The sequence below is a fragment of the Rhineura floridana genome, chromosome 9 (genome assembly GCF_030035675.1).
Source record: "Rhineura floridana isolate rRhiFlo1 chromosome 9, rRhiFlo1.hap2, whole genome shotgun sequence".
NCBI classification, from domain to species: Eukaryota; Metazoa; Chordata; class Lepidosauria; order Squamata; family Rhineuridae; genus Rhineura; species Rhineura floridana.
The window spans coordinates 24146881-24167527 of NC_084488.1; the positions used below are offsets into that span (position 1 = coordinate 24146881).

The 20647-nt window shown below is 41.0% G+C and overlaps 1 protein-coding gene across 3 annotated transcripts in view; it reads left to right on the plus strand.

Annotated features, from left to right (window-relative positions):
- Positions 1-3583: 3583 nt before the first annotated feature.
- The window catches only part of KLF3 (KLF transcription factor 3), a 44034-nt gene continuing 26970 nt past the window's right edge, over positions 3584-20647 (plus strand). The window contains exons 1-2 of one of the 3 annotated variants that reach the window (XM_061583434.1): positions 3584-4380; positions 9912-9963. The gene's annotated coding sequence lies outside the window, so the exon portion shown is untranslated. The remainder of the gene's footprint in view (positions 4381-9911; positions 9964-20647) is intronic. The other 2 variants (XM_061583432.1, XM_061583433.1) reach the window with 2 other exon arrangements.

Sequence of the window (20647 nt, forward strand, 5' to 3'; positions counted from 1 at the left end):
AAAGAGAGCTATACAAAATATAACCTTTTTCTGAAAAAAGAAGTAAAAAAAACTAACCCTATGATTGGAAGAAATTATTTTCCTGTGTTCTTTCTTTTTAAAATAGAGAAGTGGTAACTGTAGTTAACATATGAATCAAACCTAGGTAGAAGTCACAAGATCTAAATATAATTTATAATTTATAGCCTTCCATGGTGGGGGGGAAGGAGCAATGGATCTATGTCTGAGATCATTTCTGACTAATCGGCTTGGGAGATTCTCACTGGCCCAGTAAGATCAACCAATAATAACAGTGGATTATGTGTTTTGCCAGAATTATTTTATTTATTTAAAACATTTAAACCCTGACTCTCTATGAAATGATGTACAACACAGTTTACATCAAAACAGAAACTAGTACATTTTAACCAGCATAATAACAAAATTACAGCACAGAACAATACAACATAGACATGGCAATCCTATACTCTTGTTACACCAGGACTGGAGATTTTTGAGCACTACACACGAAGGGGAGGAAGAAGACACACACCACAGAGCACCTGCATAGCTCCCTAGAGAGAATGCCTGCAGAGACTACACATTCCATTCCTGGGACTAAGGTTCATGACCCACCCAGGGTGGAAAAACTATTTTGCCCAGCAGACACAATAAGGCAGCCACAGACCCTGGAAGCAGCTATCTCCAGTGGCTCGCATGAGACTGCTAACAAGGAGATGGGAGTTTGAGATCTGCTAGGAGAAAGGGGTAAATATGGCCCACTCATCTTTTGCAAACCTGAGAGGAAATGACATGGCAAGAGAGAAAGAGAGGGAGCTCCCAGGATTCTTGTTTTTGCCTGATAGTCAGGTCTGCTAGGTACCATCCCAACAGGACTCATTTATCCTCATCCCTATTTTTACCTGTCCTTGTCCCCTTTCCTTCTGCCTCATATACCCTTGCAACAGCACCTATCCCATGTGCATCCTGAAATACCTGCCCTGTCAAAGTACAGTTCTTGAGCGTGCAGAGGGGAGAGGCACTGCCATCGAGCTCCTGAGTGCAGCAGAAGCCAGTGTTACCATGGATTGAAGGAATATAATAAACATTGCCGTGCGTTCCCACAACTTTGTCAATGGGATGGCTCTACCGGTGGAGCCAGCGTATCTGAGATATTCTGCCACTATAGTGGGAATTTGGACTGCCACCAAATTCAATGAACTCTCAGCCAGTGGATCTTCATCATAGGATTGCACACAAAAACTGGTAAGCAAGAGTACCAGCTATCCATCCACCTCCTAAAAAGCCTTACCAAAAAAAAAAAAAGGGTAAAGCCATGTGAATCTCTCCTGGGAGGAAATGCCACAACATAGGACCAACTTCAGAGGAGGCCGTCTCATAAAACTGCTCACCTCACCTCTGATGAATATGAAACAGAGGCTCTGAAGATTATCTGAGGGAAGAGACAGTTTGACACCAGAAAAGGCAATCAAATATCCTAGCCCTCAACCATTAGGGCAGCCTTTCCCAACCAGTGTGCCTCCAGATGTTGTTGGACCACAACTCCCATCAGCCTCAGCCAGCATTGCCAATGGTCAGGAAAGATGGGAATTGTGGTCCAACAACATCTGGAGGCACACTGGTTGGGAAAGGCTGCATTAGGGGCTTTAAAGCTAATATAAATTTTGGGCTTGAAATGGACTAGAAGCCAGGAAGATACAATATACTTCATAGGGCAAGCCCTGATTACCCTTGCTGTCACATTGTGGACTGTGCTTTGGTAGCCTTACTGACATTGCATTGCAGTAGTCTGATCTGTCTGTTAATGGGGCATGAATGACCTAGCCAGATTCTTCTTTGTGGAGCCTAAATTGGTAAAATGCAGCCATGGCTATTTCCTCCTTCTGAATATCCAGGAGCAGTGCTGGAACAGAAGCAGATTCTTAAGAGGAATCATGGCCATGTCCAGAACAAATTGTACACCTACTCTCAAATAATCTGACCCCCCCCCCAACCATTAATAACCTTAGCCCAGGCATGTTCAGAAACTCAGCTGCTATCCCAAGACTATATAGACAGGAGAAGTAGGGCTGGATATAGTCAGCATATTGATGTCACCATACCTCAGATCTTCAGATGCTCCAGCAAATTTAATATTGATATTAAATACCATAGGGGACAAGATGGGATCTCACAGCAAGCTTCAAGCAAATGGCCAAGTGGTAAAGTAGCAGAAAGAGCAGAACCACCACAGTGTGGTGTTCCCTTGCCCTACCTGAACAAGAGAGCCCAGAATAATACCTTGGTCATCTGTATCAAATGCCTCTGAGAGGTCCAGGAGAATAAATAATGTTCTTTGAGTAATGGATAACATACTTGATATTGTTCTTTGAGTACTCTAAAGTTCAATTATTTGTTGGAATCAGAACTCTGAGAGGAAAACAGACAGATATTCTAAAGTCTGATGGAGTGATTTGAACACACATTTTCTGCCTTGGAACAGATGAAACACTTTAGAAGGTATGTGCTTCCCTTCACCCTCAAACAGCCCTCTTCACATATCCTGATCAGGAAACTGTCCTCTACCATGTGGAGTAGAAGGCCCCAGGTCACATGACGGTCCCCACCATACATTTAAAGCACATCCAATGCACATTAAAAGCACATGACTTCCCCCAAAGAATCATGGGAACTGTAGTTTGTTAAGGATGCTGGGAATTTGTAGCTCTGTGAGGGGAAAACCACCATTCCCAGGATTCTTTGGGGAAAGTCATGTTCTTTAAAGGTATGTTGAATGTGCTTTACACGTATGCTGTGGATTCTGAGATGTGACATTTGAGGGCTTCTTCAAACAGGCAACTGGGTGGGGTGCTATCCAGTCAATAGTGCAAGGATGGTGGATCTGTGACTTGCCAAATGTTTCTGGACTGCGTCCCAGTCATCCCAGACAGTTGACCATGCTGCCTGGGGCTGATAAGAGATGAAGTCCAACATCTGGATGACCACAGGTTCCCACCCCTATCACAGCAAGACAGTTGAAACCACTGCCTCACCACACGTTGAGGGCGATCCTACAGACTTTACAAGCAGCCAACATGTGCTCAAAGTGAAGAGTCATGCCCCACTACTGGCAGCAGCTTATGATGCCATAAAAAAGTGGCACTTGTTTATTATATTTGAAGTAGGAGGTCGGGGGGGGGGAGTGCCACGTGGGTTGTCTATCCAAAAATGACGAGCCCAGAGGAGCCTCAATAACAATAAATCCACATGTCCGTGCCCCTAATCGATCTATATGTGAATGGGACTCCCTCTACTCTGCTATGGGTTACGTGTCGTCTAGCTTTTTGCGCCTTTGTGGCACTCAAGATGTGAGAGGCGGCGCGGCAGCCTCCTCCCACCTCTGTCAGCGAACACCTCCCTTCCTTCCCTTTGGGCTTTTTGGGGGGGGTGTTGCTGCTCCTGCTGTTATTTTTTCGCTGTTGCTGGTTTGCTTCCAGGGAGGGTGTGTGTGTGTGGCGTGACTATGTGTGTAATACCAAGCCGGGTGCCAGGTGCACACGCCTCTCTGCCTGACAAGAGAGGAGGAGAAGGGAGGGTAACGCGCGCAGCAGCTGGAAGGGCAAGTTTGTCAGCGGGGCGGCTCCACCTCTTCTCCTCGGGTGCTGGGGGGCGTAATTAGTGGCTAACTTGTGCGAGGAAGAGGAGGAGTCTCCTGTCTGCCTCCCGGGGGAAGGGAAGAATCAGTGCGTGCCCGACTTGTTTGTGTATGAGGGAGGGAGTCAAAGAGCGACTCGCCTCGCCCCGACCCCTGGCTTGGATTGTGGTGTGTGGAGGCCTCCGCCCAAGCGAGGCTGAGGGGAGCCGCCCTGCCTCCCCGCCCGACTGGCTGGCTGAGTGACTCGCGCGCCCCTCCCTGACCCTCCCCTCTCTCCTTCCCTCCCGCCCTCTTAGTTACCCCGTCGGCCAAGGGAGCCTGGCAGAGCGAGCGGCGCCGGCGTCATGTGACAGCGCTGCCTAGTGCCAAGAGCCTGCCTGAAGGGGGGGAAAGAGAAGACGGCGAGAAAGAAGCGCTCCCGACTGACGCACGGACGAACTGAGGTGGTGCTTCTGTGGAAAGGGCAGAGACGTACAGGCTCCGGTAGCAACCGCCACTCCAGAGACAGCCATCCCCGCACACGCACCCCGTCGCCGCGCTTCCACCTCTTCCTGCCTTCTCGGGGACGCAAAGGAGGGGAGAGAAAAGCTCCTCGGTTTTCCCTAAGAAAAATCAAGCAACCTTTTCCCACCACCACCAAAACAACAGCAAGCAAACAAACAGCGCCACAAAGTTTTCAGCGGCAACTTCTGCGTCCTGTCGCGGGCTGGTAGTGTCGCACTGACTGCCTCGCTTGACAAGTAAAAGTAAGTCGCGCGGAGAAAGGGGAGGAGAACAAGGTGGTGGTGGTGGTGACTCCAAGGAAAGCGACGTGTCTGGTGCGGGGAGGGGGAGGGGGAAAGCATTGGGAACGGGGGGGTTGTGGGGGAAGAAGTAAGAGCCAGTTTCATGCGCGCACTTGCATGAAGAGAGCGCTCCTTTGAGGACACCGACGCACCCTCCGGCCTGGGCAAGTGACTTTTGCCACTTCAGCGAGAACATTTGCGCAGCTCAGAAGTTGTGGTGGGGAAGGGGGGGCGCTTTTAGGATCTCTTTCCAGAACCTCCGGGGAGTGGGGAGGGGGTGAGGAGAGAGACGACTTGCCATTTGGATTACCAGATGCCAGTTTCCGTGGCTAAAGAGACGCTGCGGCTTTTGCATTCACGTGTATCCGCTGCTCTGCAATTGACTTGGGGGTTGCTTGGGTTTTCGCGTGTCCTTTGGTATTCTGCCCCTCTCTTCTGAAATAAGAGCTGTTCATCCTGTCATTTTGGAGCTGTGGGGATGTGGAATGAGAGGCATCTCAGAAACAAATCCTGGCTGGTACAGCTTTCTTGAGGGGCTTTTAAAAAGGAACACCTGGAGCCACTGGATTGCTTTATTATGAGAGACTTTGCAGTTAACTTGGGATACTCTCCTCAAGTGAGAAAGAATATTGCTCCGTGTGTGTTTGTGTTCTTTATGTTGATTTCAGTCTTCAGTGAATAGGGTGCTTTTAAAAAAAAGCAACTCTTCAACTGCCTGCAGCATAGCATCCTTGGAGATTTCCCATTTAAACCATTAAGAAGTCAGTTGAGGTACTCTGTATAGTATGCGAATCAGGGGCTTCCAGCTTTGTTATCTCTACAACGGGGGGGGGGCAAGCATATATCAAGTTGTGTGGACGCTGGCATACGTTTCTGGGCATTCTACATGCCAAGGCTGGAGAACAGTATCCATTTGTGTAGCTTTCGGGTTCTGTTCCTAGAATAGCCCCAGCCGAGTCTCAAGCAATGTCTATTGATATGGAACATGAGACCTTTTCTTAAGGTTCTATTATTTTAGGTACCTTTTAAAAATAGAAATATCACCAGTTTAGTTGGCATTTGGGAAAAGCAAATGGTCCTTGGGCAAAACTTAAGTCTGAACATGAAGTCACTTGCTTTGTTTCTATTACGTATTTGTCTTCACATGGAAATGTCATGTGTAGCATTTTCAGTAAAAGTTATGGTAAGAATAATAGCATTGTAGAAGAGTAGAACAGAGATCAGTGTGTCTTCACATTTTTTAAACATATAGGACACACTCTCTCTCTAAAGCAATCTAGTTCTGGTATTAAATTGTGTTAGGGTAAAATTTAAAATATGCCTCCCGCATGACTTTAAATGTGAATAATTGGAAGGGACATCAATACTTGACTTCTTTTATGAAAGCTGCTTTCCGTGTGCTTACAAGATAATATATTACTACTTATCTTGGATGTTGGTACTTGATTGCCATGTAGGAACATAGCTATAGCAAGAATCCCAGTTTTTCTTTAGGAAATTGTACTAAAATTCACCAAATACTTCCATTTAGATTAACATTTAGCTTTCTTCTTACTGCAGAAATTTATGGATAAAATCTGTCATATCCCTTTTCATTCTTCTGCTGCCTCTTAACTGACAGTGTGTGTACAGTATCTCTTGCACAGCTCTGTTTGGCCTTTTGTAAAGGCAGGAAGTGCCACAGTTCACAGGGCTCAGCTTTGTCTAGTTGTTGGGGAAAATCTGAACCTTGCATAGATGCTGAGACCTTCAGTAGTTTAAAACACAGTTTTGATTCTGTAAAAGTGTTACAAAAGCAAAAAAAAACCCACTGTAACTTTTTTTCCATAGAGTAGTTTTGAGAACTTTTTACACAACTTGCCTGATGAATTGCTTGCATGTGAGGGGTCCGATCTGGATTCGATCAACATCTTGACCTAGGAATAATGTACATCAACCTAACTTTGTGCTGCAGGCTTTACAATGTATTGTTTAGTTGTGTAGCATGAATGCTTTCAGATTAACTTTCTCCCCCACCCCTCCCCACCAAAGCAAAAGTATCCAAGGAGACTTTTTGCTTTGACTGACTCGTATTTATTTATTTATTTTATATTAGTAAATGAAAGGAATATACTGGCAAACCAAAAGGTATGAAAAATAAGATAATACTTGACAATAGCAACTGAAACCTTGTAAGAGCAGCCTGCTGTTCTGCATTATGTTTTTTTGCAAACACCAGCGTTGTGATATTCTAGTTACAATAGATGAATATTCGCAGATGTTACCTCTTTGGCAAAAGGGGCAGACTTTTGCCAGCCTATGGCCAGAATTCTATGCACACACTTACTTTGGATAAAGCCTCATTGAATTCAGTGGGACTTGCTTCTGAGTAAATGTTATAGAATTGCATAGTTAATAGAGTTGGTTCTTATATTTCTGAATGCTGAAACCAAAGAAAATATTGGTTAGGAGCATGGGTCCAAACACTCTAAAACCTGGTTGATTTAGGTGAGAAAGAGTTAAGAGTGCTAAATCACTGGAACTAGATTAATATTACTAGGAATCTTTAGTAGCCAGATTACTGATTGAGAGCTATATCAACATTCCTATAACAAAATCTGCACTGGTTGCTATGATGCTAACCAACACAAAGTAGCACATCCCTTTGCCCCTATAATTGGGCATAGTAGTGCAGCTATGTTGACCTGTGCTACTGATCTAGTTCATAATAGGTTATAGTTAAAAAGGAATATATTAAAAAGTAGTATACATAGAAATCAGCCACATATAAAACAATAATCTGTGATATTTTTCTGGAAGATATTGTGGTCTGTCTGTGGATCCCTGGTTTGTCGTGATGGGAGTGAGCCTGAGACACATATATTTCCCCCCTCCCCTTTCTTCTCCCAGAGGAGATGGAAGCTTTTGCTTTTGCTTCAATACAGTTTAGCGTTACATCCAAACCTTAGAATGTAGATAATCTTAACTTTGTTTTGTTTCAAACAAGACAGCTTCATAACTCATGGCTTGAAGTTAGCTTGTTCAAAAAAAGCCATAATTAAATTTAACTACAGTTTGTTTAGTTTGGATGAAATGACAAATTGAAAGTGGTAAAAAAGAAGAAGCAAACACCTAAGACTTGCTATGTCTCATTCCTGTCATGATTAAACCATAGTTTACTATGGTATCTGAACCAGCCCACTGTCTGCTTGGTGTTTTCTTCTTATAATGGCCAGGTTCACACATCACACTAAGCTTAGTGCAAATGTCTAGGCTCACAGAGAGGACATCATAGCCACTTTTCTCCTCCCTGGTCATTTGCTGGTGTGCTGCACTGAGCTAAGCCATGATTTGTTTTAGCATGTCATCAGAATCCAGGCTTGTGGCATAGCTCTCCCAGACAAACCATCTGCTATAAACCATAGGACAAACCTTGGTTATAGGTTGTGGTTAGTCTGGAGAGAGCTAAATGATGAGTCTGAGTTCAGGTGACATGCCAAGCCAGAAAGTGCAGCAGTGCTGCGAAATGACCAAGTGAGGCACAAAATGGCTGCAGTCTTCTCTTCTGGAGCCTGTGCATTCATGCTAAGCCATAGTTTGGCTTAGCATGTAGTGCAAGGCCACTGAGTGGTATGTAAACTTTTTTCAGTAAGTTCTTGTTGCTGTCATTAGAACACTAGATTGTTGATTGTGGTCTGTCTTACTGAAGAGATCTTGTACAAATGGAGGAGGGAGGCTAGAAACTACAATAAAATTAAGATTGGATGATTGGCTGTTCATTTTGTTTTCTTTTTGAAAAAAATTAATTGGGAGCAAGAGTCTCCTTTGTAGCTTAATAACAAAAGTTGTGGTTGTTAATAATTTTGTAATTTTTAAAAAGAGGAATGCTTGAGGAGTCCAGGGTTAATTATTCTGAGCTGTCTGGAGCGGGAGGGGGGAATCGCATGTTGTGGTTATTTTGTCTAGTATAGATATTAGTCTGGTGATTGTCAAGGGCAGGTCTCCTGTATAGTGACAGTATGACAGTAGTTTTTTTCACACCCAGAGACTGAACACTTACATGTCACACCCACTGTTTGTTTGTTTGTTTGTTTGTTACATTCCAGCTGCACATGAATATAGGGGTCAGGGAGGGCCATTTAAATGTTTCTCTGTGCTTTCTTTCCAGCCCAGCCAGCAGAGCTGTTTCCTGTTCTTTGTTTCAAGGCTGGGGTTTGCGTCATACATTCCAAGTAGCATATGTGTGCTCTTTCCTGTTTCAGGCTGTTTTCTGATAGATCAGTAGCCCAGCTCCAGCCAGTTGTCACTGCCCTACAACTCCCAGTCCCCACCCAGTGAATTATCATGTCTCTCTACACACTCATGATTGCCTAAGCTGCCTGTGTTATGTCACCACAAGAAGCCTGTGTTAACCTTTTTACTTGCACATGCTGTGCTCCAGTGGATGATTAAGGAGTCTTATTATGAATTTGCTTGTTATACAGGGGAAAGATACAGGTTTGACTTTTCTTAAAAAAAAAAAAAAGCTGCAGTGTAAATTGGAAGTAATTCCACTCAAGTCTGGACATCTTAACGTTTCTTTAAAAAATTAGGCCACTCATTAATTTATGTTATATTCAGTATCTGTTCTGAAAGGTTTTGCAGGAAACAGTGTTTAGTTTGAGCACATTAAAAACTTTTTAACCCCTACCCAAAGCAAAAAGTTCCATAGAAAATGGGAACTTAATAGTGTTGGAAAGCACTCCAGATTTCATTAAGTTTAACTCCTACCATAAGGCAATATGTCATATTCCCACATGATTCTCGGCAAATGGTAGTCCAGTTTTTTAATTTAAAACTCCAGTAAAAGAGATCTCTGTGTAGTCTATCCATTATGGAAGTGCTTCCTAATCTTCATGTGGAGCAAGCAAGTACAATTTCTCTCTACAGTGGGAAACATTAAGCATTCTTTCAAATAAAATAGCATATCAGATTGGGAAGCAAGGACACATTCACAGTGAGAGGAGGTAGGAAGAAAATGTTCATTAGGAAGTTCAGAAAGAGTTTTAACCATCTGCATTATTATTCTTAGGTTTTACCACTGATTGAGCATTTTGCAGCTAGTTGTATTCCTGTATTTAACCTAGACAAAAAGATTTATGCATGGAAGTGGGCTTCTGCATTCCTAACATTTGCTGGAACTGGGGTCACTGGTGTAAATTGCATATACATCTGGATGCACATGAGATCTATCTGGAAGGCATTGCTTTCAGTTAGATGTTTATTCAGATGCATGTATCCCACCATGATCTGGTGCAACTAGTTACTCCAAACTACACATGATAAGTGCTGGTTTGGGGCTTATATAGCACAATTTAGCAAAAATAAATATAAGTCCCATTAATTTCAAGCAAATGCTTACTGCTCTTTCCCATTGAAATCAATGTGATTTAAAAGTAGTAACTTTGGATTGTTGTGCCCATTCTGCTTAGAGGATGAACTTACGGTATTTTGCTTTTTTTTCTTCTACTCAGAAGTACAGATTTCAAGAACATATTTGTGTATGAAAGAGAAGCTAATATTTTGGTAAGTTTGTATTTGCAAAAAAATCTTTATTGTGAAGGTGTTAGATTTCTGATTGAGTAAATATTAAAAATGTGCATCATGCACATAAACAATGACAAAAAATGTCATCTGAAATACCTTCCATGCTGCCAGTGGAGTTCTGTATGCAAAAACAGAATGTCTACATTGGAATGTTTTTGTCTTATATTGAAATGAATAGGGAAATCTACATACACAGCAGCTCCATGTACGCATCAGACTGCTCATATAGCTCAAAACTGAGGGCATTGTCTGCCATTATAAGAACTGTGAATATATGTGTTTCCCACAATCTCCTTCCTATAGTCAACTGGGCAATTCATCCTTTTGAATTGCAGTCATTGCAATATGATATACTTCCTCTGTGTGTTTAGGTTTGGAATATTAGACTGTGAGTCCTCTGCATATGCCATGTGAGTCATTGCTTAAATTCAGAAAAGGGATGTACTTTATTCTCCTGTGATCATACCAATTCATGCAGGTGGGGATTGTATTTTTAATTTACACATTTGGTTTTTTAAAAAAATTTCTGCTAGTTTTCTGTAAGCATATTAGGGAGAAGAGTATGCTAAAAAAAGTATCCCTCATGTGTTAAACTTTCCATAGGCAAATAGTTTTGATGTAGATGAGCACTGAAGCGTGTGACCCCTGCCTGAATTCTGTATTTGGTATAGTGCTGTGAACCTCATCTCCCATCGTGCCTCACCACTGGCTGGGGTTAGAGAGCACCATGTTAGCTACCCCGACTAGTGCGAAGTCAGTGAACTAATTTGGAGCAAGAAAGTTGACGGCTGTTGCATTGGTTTAGTTACTTTAGTATTTCAAAATGCTTGATCAACCATTATTTTGAATTCAGTTCAGTATAAAGGTATGTATTTCTTAGATGGTGGCTGCAATCCTATACACAGTTACATGGTAGTAAATTCTATTTAAGTCAGTGGAGCTAACATCTGCATAGACATGTATAGGATTGTACTGGTAAACTGGTGAAGTAGCTAATTTTGCATATGTTCAATCAGACATCAAAAACTGAAAATAATATAGTTGGTTGTATGTTGCACTGCCACTGCTTTTTAAAATAAAAAAAATAATTTTTTTGTGTGTGTGTATTTTATTATAATCAGTCTTGGCAATAAACTGAAATCAGATGTTTGAAGCTAGTGTTTGCGAATGTAGTTGATTTTGCTATTCACATAATTAAAATATACATAATTGCTGGTGCTTAAATTTGCATGATAATTAAATCATACATTTTGGAGAGAGAGGCTATAACATTAACCAACTCTTCTAACCAGTAGGAGATTCTTTAAAAAGCTCTTTTGTGCAGCCAGCATTAAAGTTTTGTGTTTTCATTCCAAGGCTGATTGCGTCCAATCCATAATTTGACATTTGGCAGGGTTAGTCTAAGGAACAAATTTAACTCTTCCCTATATTAAGGCTTCATTTAGTGACAAGGCTTCCTTATAGGGTTTTTAATAACTGTTGATATATTCCAAGGGTAGCTAGCATAATAGTTATGTAAGCTAAATAGAAAGTTGAAACAGCTACAGATTTTAAATACTAAGGTTATCCATAATGGGAAAAGAATGATGTGTGTCTGTCTGGTACATGCAATGAGCATGTAGCTTAAAGTCTTAGCACATCAGGGGATGACCAAATTGCTTCTATGAAGAGGAAAAGGTTTGTTTAATCGTTTTCCCATACCCATCATCCTTCTTGAGCCTCTTCCCTGGTTGGATTTTCCATGATTCATGCGTATTTATGCAATGTTTCATTCTGATTTTCACATCTTACTCAGATCCAAAAGTACAAATTCTTATCTGTTTCTATCTTTAACTTGCATGAATTGCTGCCCTGGCTCCTACTGGGAAGAAGGGTGGGATATAAATAAAATAATAAATAAATAAAGTGAATGATTTCACATATTGTCAGTGTAGACATACACTTAACAACTGTTAAGAGAATAAGAGTGGATCATGGGACTGAACACTCCCTATCACCAGCCCTTCCCTTTTAGAGCAACTTTTTTCTTATCCTGCTTTAACCACAAGAGTTGTATTGGTGTATTGGCGGTGGCTGCCCACTGGAGGTGGTAGGATCAAAGACAGGGTAGAGAGCCACTAGCAGCAAGTGGAGCCAGAGGGAGATCACGATAGGTAAAGTACGCTTGACGCCAAAGACACAGAGAGAGAGAGAGCAGTGTTTAAGTGGTGGGGGAAAGGAAGAGCAAGGCCAGGGGCTGTGTGGGGAAAGAAATAAGTGAGGATAGAATAGAGGAGAGAAAGCAAGATGATGGGCTGGGAAGCAGCAGAAATAGCGAGGCCTAAGGGATGGGGAAGGGAGAGCTTTTCTGTGCTGCACTACATGAAAGGAAGTTCACATCTCGCAGGGCAGCACAGAAACCAATTATGTCAAGGTTTCATATCCCTCTTTTAAACCAAAACAACACAACTTGTCTGCTCCTTATGCCACTTCCCTACCAGCCTTCAAAGTGGCATGTTGGCTAAGCTTCTCTTTCTCAAAACAGAAGTGCAGTAGCAGCAATGTGATTGGTTGGAATCCTGAATAAATTCTGTTGGTCCAGGGACACCAATCAGAGTAAACTTGGAGTGAATATTTTGAAGTGCTTACAGTGGATTGGTTGTGAGTGTTGGCTTGAAACAAACCACTTTATGAAAATTGGGGTGAATAGCTGTGTCCTCCTGATTGGCTAGTTTCCCCCACCCAATCTCAAGAAAAGAAGGCTATTTGGGGGATTGTTGGGTCTTGTCGCCCTGCCTTAATGCTATTTTTCTGTGGGAAATTGCTTGGGAAAAGGTGTGTGTTCCCTCCTTCTGGAGAGTTATGGGGATTGGGCCAGGCCACAGAATTGCAGGCTCCAAGCAAGAAGACAAGCAGAAAGTGTGTGTGATAACAATGTGGGAGAAAGGGAGAGGGAGAGTGGGCTCAAGCTCCGGGGTTATGGGGGTGGGCTGGGGGTTGCTGGTGTGAGGATTGATTGATGGATTGCTTCTTCTTTTGCCCTTATGGGTCGACCGCCCTTGTATATTGGTAAACTGTTACTGTGTTAAGTTAAATTGGGGGTCTTGTTTAAACATGATTTAAAACCAGCTTTAAACCCTGGCTTCAAATCCTGGTTAATGTATAATACAGTTAAGAGGGCAGGGGGCACTTTGCTTCTAAGAAGGGGGAAGGAGCATGTGATGCCATGGCCCTTTAATGATTTATTAAACAGGGTTAAGTGTGTATCTGCACTAGCCTAAAATGTATGCCTTAGTTGTGTGGCCAAAGTGGAAATGCAAACATTTTCCTTGGCTGTAAGAGTGACTGATGTGATTGTTTTTTATGGGATAGAAATCTTGGCTGAGATCCAAAGAACTACCTTAGGTCTGCCTGGTGGGATTTTTGACTTTATGATATGGTATGGCCAGCTATCCAAATTCCTCAATTTGGAAACAAAATTGGGCCATCCAAAAATACGGTAGGGGTTTCTGCATCCTTGGGGGAGTCCCCCAGGTATGCTGAAGTATTTTTATAAATTAAAAGAAAAAGACAGGAACTGAAAGAAAGAAGAAGAAATTGGTCTGCTTGAGCCCCCAACAGCTTATAGTATCCACAAGGATCACTGGGAGTTTCAAATTTCCCCCGCTACTCTCCAGAAGCCTCCAACCCAACCCACTTTATAGCAATTTGGGGCTGAAACAGTGCCTCAAAGAATGGTGAGGGAACAGTGTGCCCCCCCCCAGTTATCAGTTGGACTTGCTCCATTGATTTTACTACAGCTAAATTGTGCACAGCTCCTATATGCTTGTCCTTCAAATTTCTTTTTCAAAGTCAACTCCTCGTTTAAAAAAACTAAAAGTTGCTTTTTGCCTTCAACTTGGAAAAGAAAAAATGTTATACCATTCTATTTGTTTTCAGAAGCTTCTCTTTCTTGCTCAACTTTGTGTCTGTGTTTCTCTGTGAAATAAGTAGCTCAAGACAGGAAGGCAGATAAAATTCCGCTCTGATAAGGAAGCACATTGTCCCATGGAGGTGACTAGGGGCACTCAGTAAGATTTAATAGATATAAAAATGGGGGGTGCTGGCAATTGTACATGGGGTCATGTGAAAGCAAAGGTTTTCTTAGTGGAAGCTGCTAAATCATATTAATTCTACTGTCTATAAGCACCCATCTAAAAGCAGCTTTTATTACAAATATTTTTACCATCCCATTCCAAGTATATGGGTAGTAGATTTATATTCTTAAGGTTGCTATCCTAGTTCAGGTTAAATATTCTACAGGCGGGCCCTGCTTATACGGCAGGTTCCGTTCCAGACCCCCGCCATAAAGCGGAACCCCATTGAGTATAATGGGGCGCGTCGTGCCAAAATGCCGCAAAAGCGCAAAATCGGCTTTAAAACAGGGAATGAAAGCCGCCGCATTAGCAGAACGCTGGGAAGCAAAGTGCTGGGAAGAGGGGCTCTACTGTACATTAAATAGAATTGCAGGTTTGTGATGTCATCATCAAACATTTCCTGTAACCTAGTAGTATCATGGCAAACTAAAGTAGGTATTCCCCAGTCCTCTGCCCTTATGCATAATGAAACTTATTTCCTGTTTTTCTCCCAATTCCTCATAGCTTTCCTTTGCGACTGCAATTTACACTTGATATATTAATCAATTAAAGCTTTAGTTTATTAATAAGTCAGAACCAAACTTAATCAATAGGGCAAGATGTTAGGGCACACTTGTTTATTTTGTGGATCTATTTTGCTACTGGTGAGGGGAAAAATTAATAGCTCTTCAGTCTAACATGGTAGTTTTTGCTTGTTTTTTTATTGTTGGTTTCTTCAGTAGCTTGCAAAGGCACATTCTGTGGTTTTAGTAACATGTTTCAATTTCTTTCATCTATTAAGCAGTTATTCAGCTACCAAAAAAAATTGTTGATCGACAACCCTCTTTCTCTTACAGTTGCTTTTCATAGGCCCTGTTGGTTTTCTCTTCACTGCCATTAATGTCACTGTATATGTTTAATAACTATTTGATACAAATGCGAATACTCATTTAATAAATTGATTAAATGGGGGTAAGTGGATCTGGGTGAAGACAGTGGAATTATAGCATATGCTGAAGACCTTGGTTAAAAGACAGTTTTTCCACCTGTTTATATATTTGTTCAAGATGTGCTGAAGAATTTTGACCGAGAATCTATATATATTGAATTGCTGTGTTTAGGATGTTTTGTTCTTAAGAAAAAATCTTGGAATAGAATAGAATGGCCTGCTGCTGAAAAAAACTTTGAAGTAGCTCAGTTCACTGTGAGTGTCCTGGCTTTTTAATGTTTAAATTAATCCTCCAGAGGCAGTAGTCATTCCAAATGTAATGTTTGATTTCTCAACCAACTCTATGCTTCTAATGTCCTTAAGAAGTTTTGTAGGACTAGGTGGAATCCTCCTAGCATGTCTTTCCTCTTTGTCTGTTTTCTCTGGGCCAGTTCTGGACACAAAATTGACAGTAGGGAGTGGGCAGGCACTACATTCTCTTAACAGAGAAGGAAAACTGTAATTGTTTCTAACCACTGAACATGCAGCCCAGTCTTAACACTCATAAGCAAATCTCACTGAGTTCAGAGTGCTTCCACACTAGGCACTTATTTCAGAAAGGTCATTTATTCTCCTGTGCTTCTTCCATGTCTTTGGAAATCTAAAAAAAAAAAGGCCCTTTTTAAAAGAATGGTACAGTGTCACCATCTCTGCAGGTATAGATCTTAGTGTCTTTCTTCAGTCTTTTTGAAGATACATGGTTTCACCATGTGCAAAGACGCATTGGGTGGTTGAGTCTATCAGAATGCACCTATACTTCAACACATCTGCCCTATTACCTTCTGGTTGTTGCCATTTTAGTAGTGTGTTCATATTTTTAAATGTTTGATTTGCACTGAAACATGCTTTTGCCTATCTTTAACTGTTAAATTATGTATACAATAGTATTTAAATGAAAAGGTTTTACCAGAAATTTAAAAATCAGCTTTATATTTTTTTAAAAGCAATTTTCCCTCTCTCACCCACACAACTAATAGTGTGGCCATAACACAGCATGATATAAATACACATCCACAAATGCTGTATCTCTTGAATTGTGGGAAGTCAGATGATTTCCTCCTGTAAGCAATGTACAGAATTGCATTGCCTAGGTAGCACTTCCAATCTGGAAACCCTCTTACTCTCTGGAACATTTGCTTAGGATTGCAGCCTTAAAGATATGGAAACCTAGATACAGTGAATAAATCTCATTTTTATCCTTTTGTACACCTCTTCAGTGGCTTCAGGCTGAGAAGTAGTTTATAAACTTGTAAAATAAAAACATAAATAAACAAATGGCAACCTTAATACAATGACAGGGATGCACCTCTGTGTATAGTGAGAGGACTTAATTGGGGATTTTATAAGTCCCTCCAAGAATAGGCTCTTTACCAAGTATTTGTTAAGTTGGTGGGGAGAAGGTAGATAATAAGAGTCTTAAAACATCAGAAGAGCTCTACTCTTAAAACATCCAAATTAAGTTTTCCTAACAGCACTTGGGTACAAGTTTTTAAAACAGTAAGTCATCTTCATAGCACCATTAGAAGACATTTCCTTTTTCCCTGGTCACATCCTGATTAAGAAGGCTCTGCGCTAAGAACTAAATATGGTCTGTTCATGAATGTGAGAGAGAACTTTTTCAGCCCTTTTAACATAGTAGTGTGGACCAAGGTGTGGATATATTTTAGAATGGCTAAAATATGCACCACAGATCCTGAAATGTGTAGATGTTGGATCACCATGCTCTATATTTCTACCTCTATCTCCTTTTCTAGACATTGGCTGTACCTTGTGCCTCCTTGTGGCTGTCCTGAATTTTCTTTCTATGTGTAGTGGAACATATACCATGCTCCTTGATCAGAGCCTTTAACAGTTTGTACATTTAAAACTATATGAAAGCTGATTACCTATAAACTTTTTTAAAAGATTCATAAAATATTTATCTTGAAATTTCTCTTCCCTACAGCAACATTTAAAGGCTAAACAGACCAAAAATGTTTTCCAGAGGGATAGCTGCATTAGTCCCTTGCAGCAAAAAACAAATAGACTTGTGGCGTCTTAAAGACAAACCAGTTTATTGTGGTATAAGCCTTCATGACTACAGTCCACATCATCAGATGCATAAAGTGTCACCCTGAGTTGTAGAGGTAGATAGATTTGGGGGGGGAGGGGCTTGTAAGCAGTGATATTAGAATGAAATGAAATGGAGAAAAATATAGACAGTGATAATTGTTATTAACAATGGTAGTGTGATAAAAATATATTGTGCCAATTTGGTCCACAAGCAATGGCACTGAATCTCTTCATGTGCTGTAATTCAGCAGTCTCACAGTGCAATCTCCCTTTGAAGTTCCAATATGACCATCCTAAGGTCATTTACAGACCATCCTGGGAGGCTGAAATAATTCCCCACTGGTTTTTCAGAATTGACATTAGAAATGGCATTTATTGTGGCCTGCTTGTCCAGTGTGAAATGCAGAATGGCATTCTTGGTATATCTTATTAGAAGATGAGACGGTTCATGGACTCCTGATGTTGTGGATGGCATTTTAGGTCTGTAATGGTATTGCCAGAGTAGACTGGGACAGGGGGAATACAGCTAAATAACAAACTGCATTAAAACAGCATAAAACTGTAAATTCAGCAGTAAATTCAAAAGCTGCTGAAAAAGATTCTTTAACATCTGAAGATGTTACATGGACAAGGAGAAAGAATGTCCTATAACCTTTTAGGGCAGAGAGTTTTACATACAGGGTGCTGCCAGTCACAGAAAATGTAATCTTTGTCTATTACCATCAACTGTGCTCCTAGAAAGCAGTGGCCCACATAAAACAGATCTTAAAGAATGGGCAGATTCACATGGGAGGAGCCAGTCCTTCAGATAGCTTGGACCCAAGCTGTTCTGTGCAGTAAGAAACAAAATGTAGTCTTGATGAGGAAAAGTATGGAAAGATGAACTTTGGCTGGATCATGTCCTCAGTGTTGAGCATTTTAACAGTGCAGTTCTATACATGTCTAAATGTAAATATACTGCCTTCAATTCTGACTTATGGTGACCCCATGAATAGGGTTTTCGTGAGGCTGAGAGGCAGTGACTGGCCCAAGGTCACCCAGTGAGCTTCATGGCTATGGGGGGATTCGAATCCTGGTCTCCCAGGTCATAGTCCAACACCGTCTTAACCACTATTCCACAAGGGTTCTCTATACATATATACTCAGAATTAAGTCCCATTTGAGTTCAACTTTCCACTTAAACGCATGGGGCATAAAACATCTGTTTAAATCTCAGCCATTGGATTCAACAGGAACTGTATTCTGAAAGAATCAGAACATGATCCAACCAAAGTACTTCCTTGCTGGGGCATATCCTGACTCCCTCAGCCTGTAAATCTTTCTTTTTAATTAAAGGCATAAATTATATTTCTTTTCTCCTGTTTTCTTAGCATATCTTTTCTAGTAGATTACAGTAACAGAAGTGCCTTGAAACTTTGCTTGGACTTTAACTTTACACCTGTCCTTATTTGCATACAGAAATCAATTGCTTCACTTGCCTTGCCGAAGTACAGGGTGTGAGCAGAATCTTATCAACTTGTGTCCTGTTTGGACAAGAAGTTGCATTACTTTGGCAAAAATCCATCGGGTGGAGTGGCTGGGAGGAGGCTAGAAAATAAAACTCTGTGGCTGGTTAACACACACACAGTAGAATGTTTGCTTCCAGGATCAGGGTTAATTACTTAGTTTCTTATTACATATAGCATACATACTTTTACCTATATACATTTTTGATGCAAAACAGCTTGTCTCATTTGTAAAAACAAAGTATCTTGTCTGAGCTGGTGGCCTAGATAATTGAAAGCATATTTTTTGTCTTCCAACAATATTTAATTTTTAAAAAATTAGATGTCTGTAAAATGTATTCTCCACTGCATAGAGAAGCAAATTAACATTAAAATTGACACTATACTCAGAATATCCTTAACATAGTTTTGTAATTTATCTTCTTTCTCACTTTTTCTCTCTTTACTCAATGATTATCCCTGAAAAGTTCCTTCCCCCGCTCCAACTTGGTACAATTTCAGTTATTAATATAATTATCCTTGTGCAGTTACTTTGATCTAATTTTAGTGAACTTTCAGGTTTTGTTTATATCAATGCAACTACTATATAAACTGTTGTTTTTATCAATACAACTCTCATTATGAGAGACAAAGAAGAGGCTCTGCAGCATTGCACATTCAAGACTCCTTCACTCATCCATGTTCTTACAACTTTCTGGCTGCTTTATTTGCTTTCAAGATTCATGAAATGTTTCTTCAAGTAGCTCATTGGTGGTTCAGGTAAATATGGTATTGGAAAGGGATGGAAGATTCACTCGTTATCTCAGACTTGGAAAGACTATTATGAGCACTGACAGATGGTTTGATATCACCAAATAAGCATTTAAGAATATTTTTCCATACTGCCATAATGAGTTACCACTGGAGTTGGAACTCTTACTATTTATAATGTATCCAAGGAAATCTCCTTATCCTAAGTCAAAATTTAACTGCTCACCATAAGTACTTTATTCAGAAATATACCCAAGCAAAAATGCATTCCATGTAGGAATCTCATATTTTGCTAATGGCCTCCACATGATTCCTCCCAACAACCACCCATAGGGTATAGAGAGATCACACAGAGAAATGTGTGAACTGGTATTCCATGGGTGCATACTCACCGCTAGTTCAAGAAATGCTTTTTGATGCTGCGTCAGTTGTGGAAATCTCAAAGGGAGGGTATCCATGGAACATCAGTTGAAATGCACATCCAACGCAAATTTCAAGCACATGATGTTCTCCAAAGAATCTTGGGAACAGTAGTTTGTTAAGGGTGCTGGAATTTGTAGCTCTGTGAGAGGAAAACCCCAGTTCCCAGGATTCTTTGGGGGAAGTCATGTGTTGGATGTGTTTTAAATATGTGGTGTGGATCTTTCAAGCTGTACCTGTAAACAGAAGGATCACCTTTGCTTACATGAACCAGCCCCCAGCCAGTAGAATGTACTGAATTACTAAAAGAAGAAAGTGAAACTAGTCACAGTCTTACTCGTATATCTCAGGTGGTTAAAGTTTTGAACAGAGAGCGGAAGTGCAAAAGTTCAAGCCTCTCTTAGGGGCTGAAACAATCTGTACAAGTATGTTCATTAAAGAATCTCATCTACCTAGCCAAAACATGTCATTAGTAGGGTTGATGTTTAGATAGATATAATTGTGGGTGAGCAGATATCCATTGAAGAAGCATATTTTTCTTAGCTAGGAAGGGAGGCTTAGTGGTATGGCACATGCTTTACATATATAAGGTCCTAGGTTCAACACCTGGCGTTGTGAGCCAAAGCATCTGGTGTTTCAGGACTGGGAAACTGGGTAACTGCTGCTGGTTAGGATATCAAATATCAGACTAAATAAGTCATTGTGGCTTGACTCTTTGAATGTGTTGTTCCTAATGGCTGCATATTGTCTAGGATAGGATTGGCTAGGTCAAGTGGGAATGTAGCAAAAATACATCATGAACTAGAATGCTGGATATGGAGTTGGATTTAATTAATCTAACTTGCATGTAATTT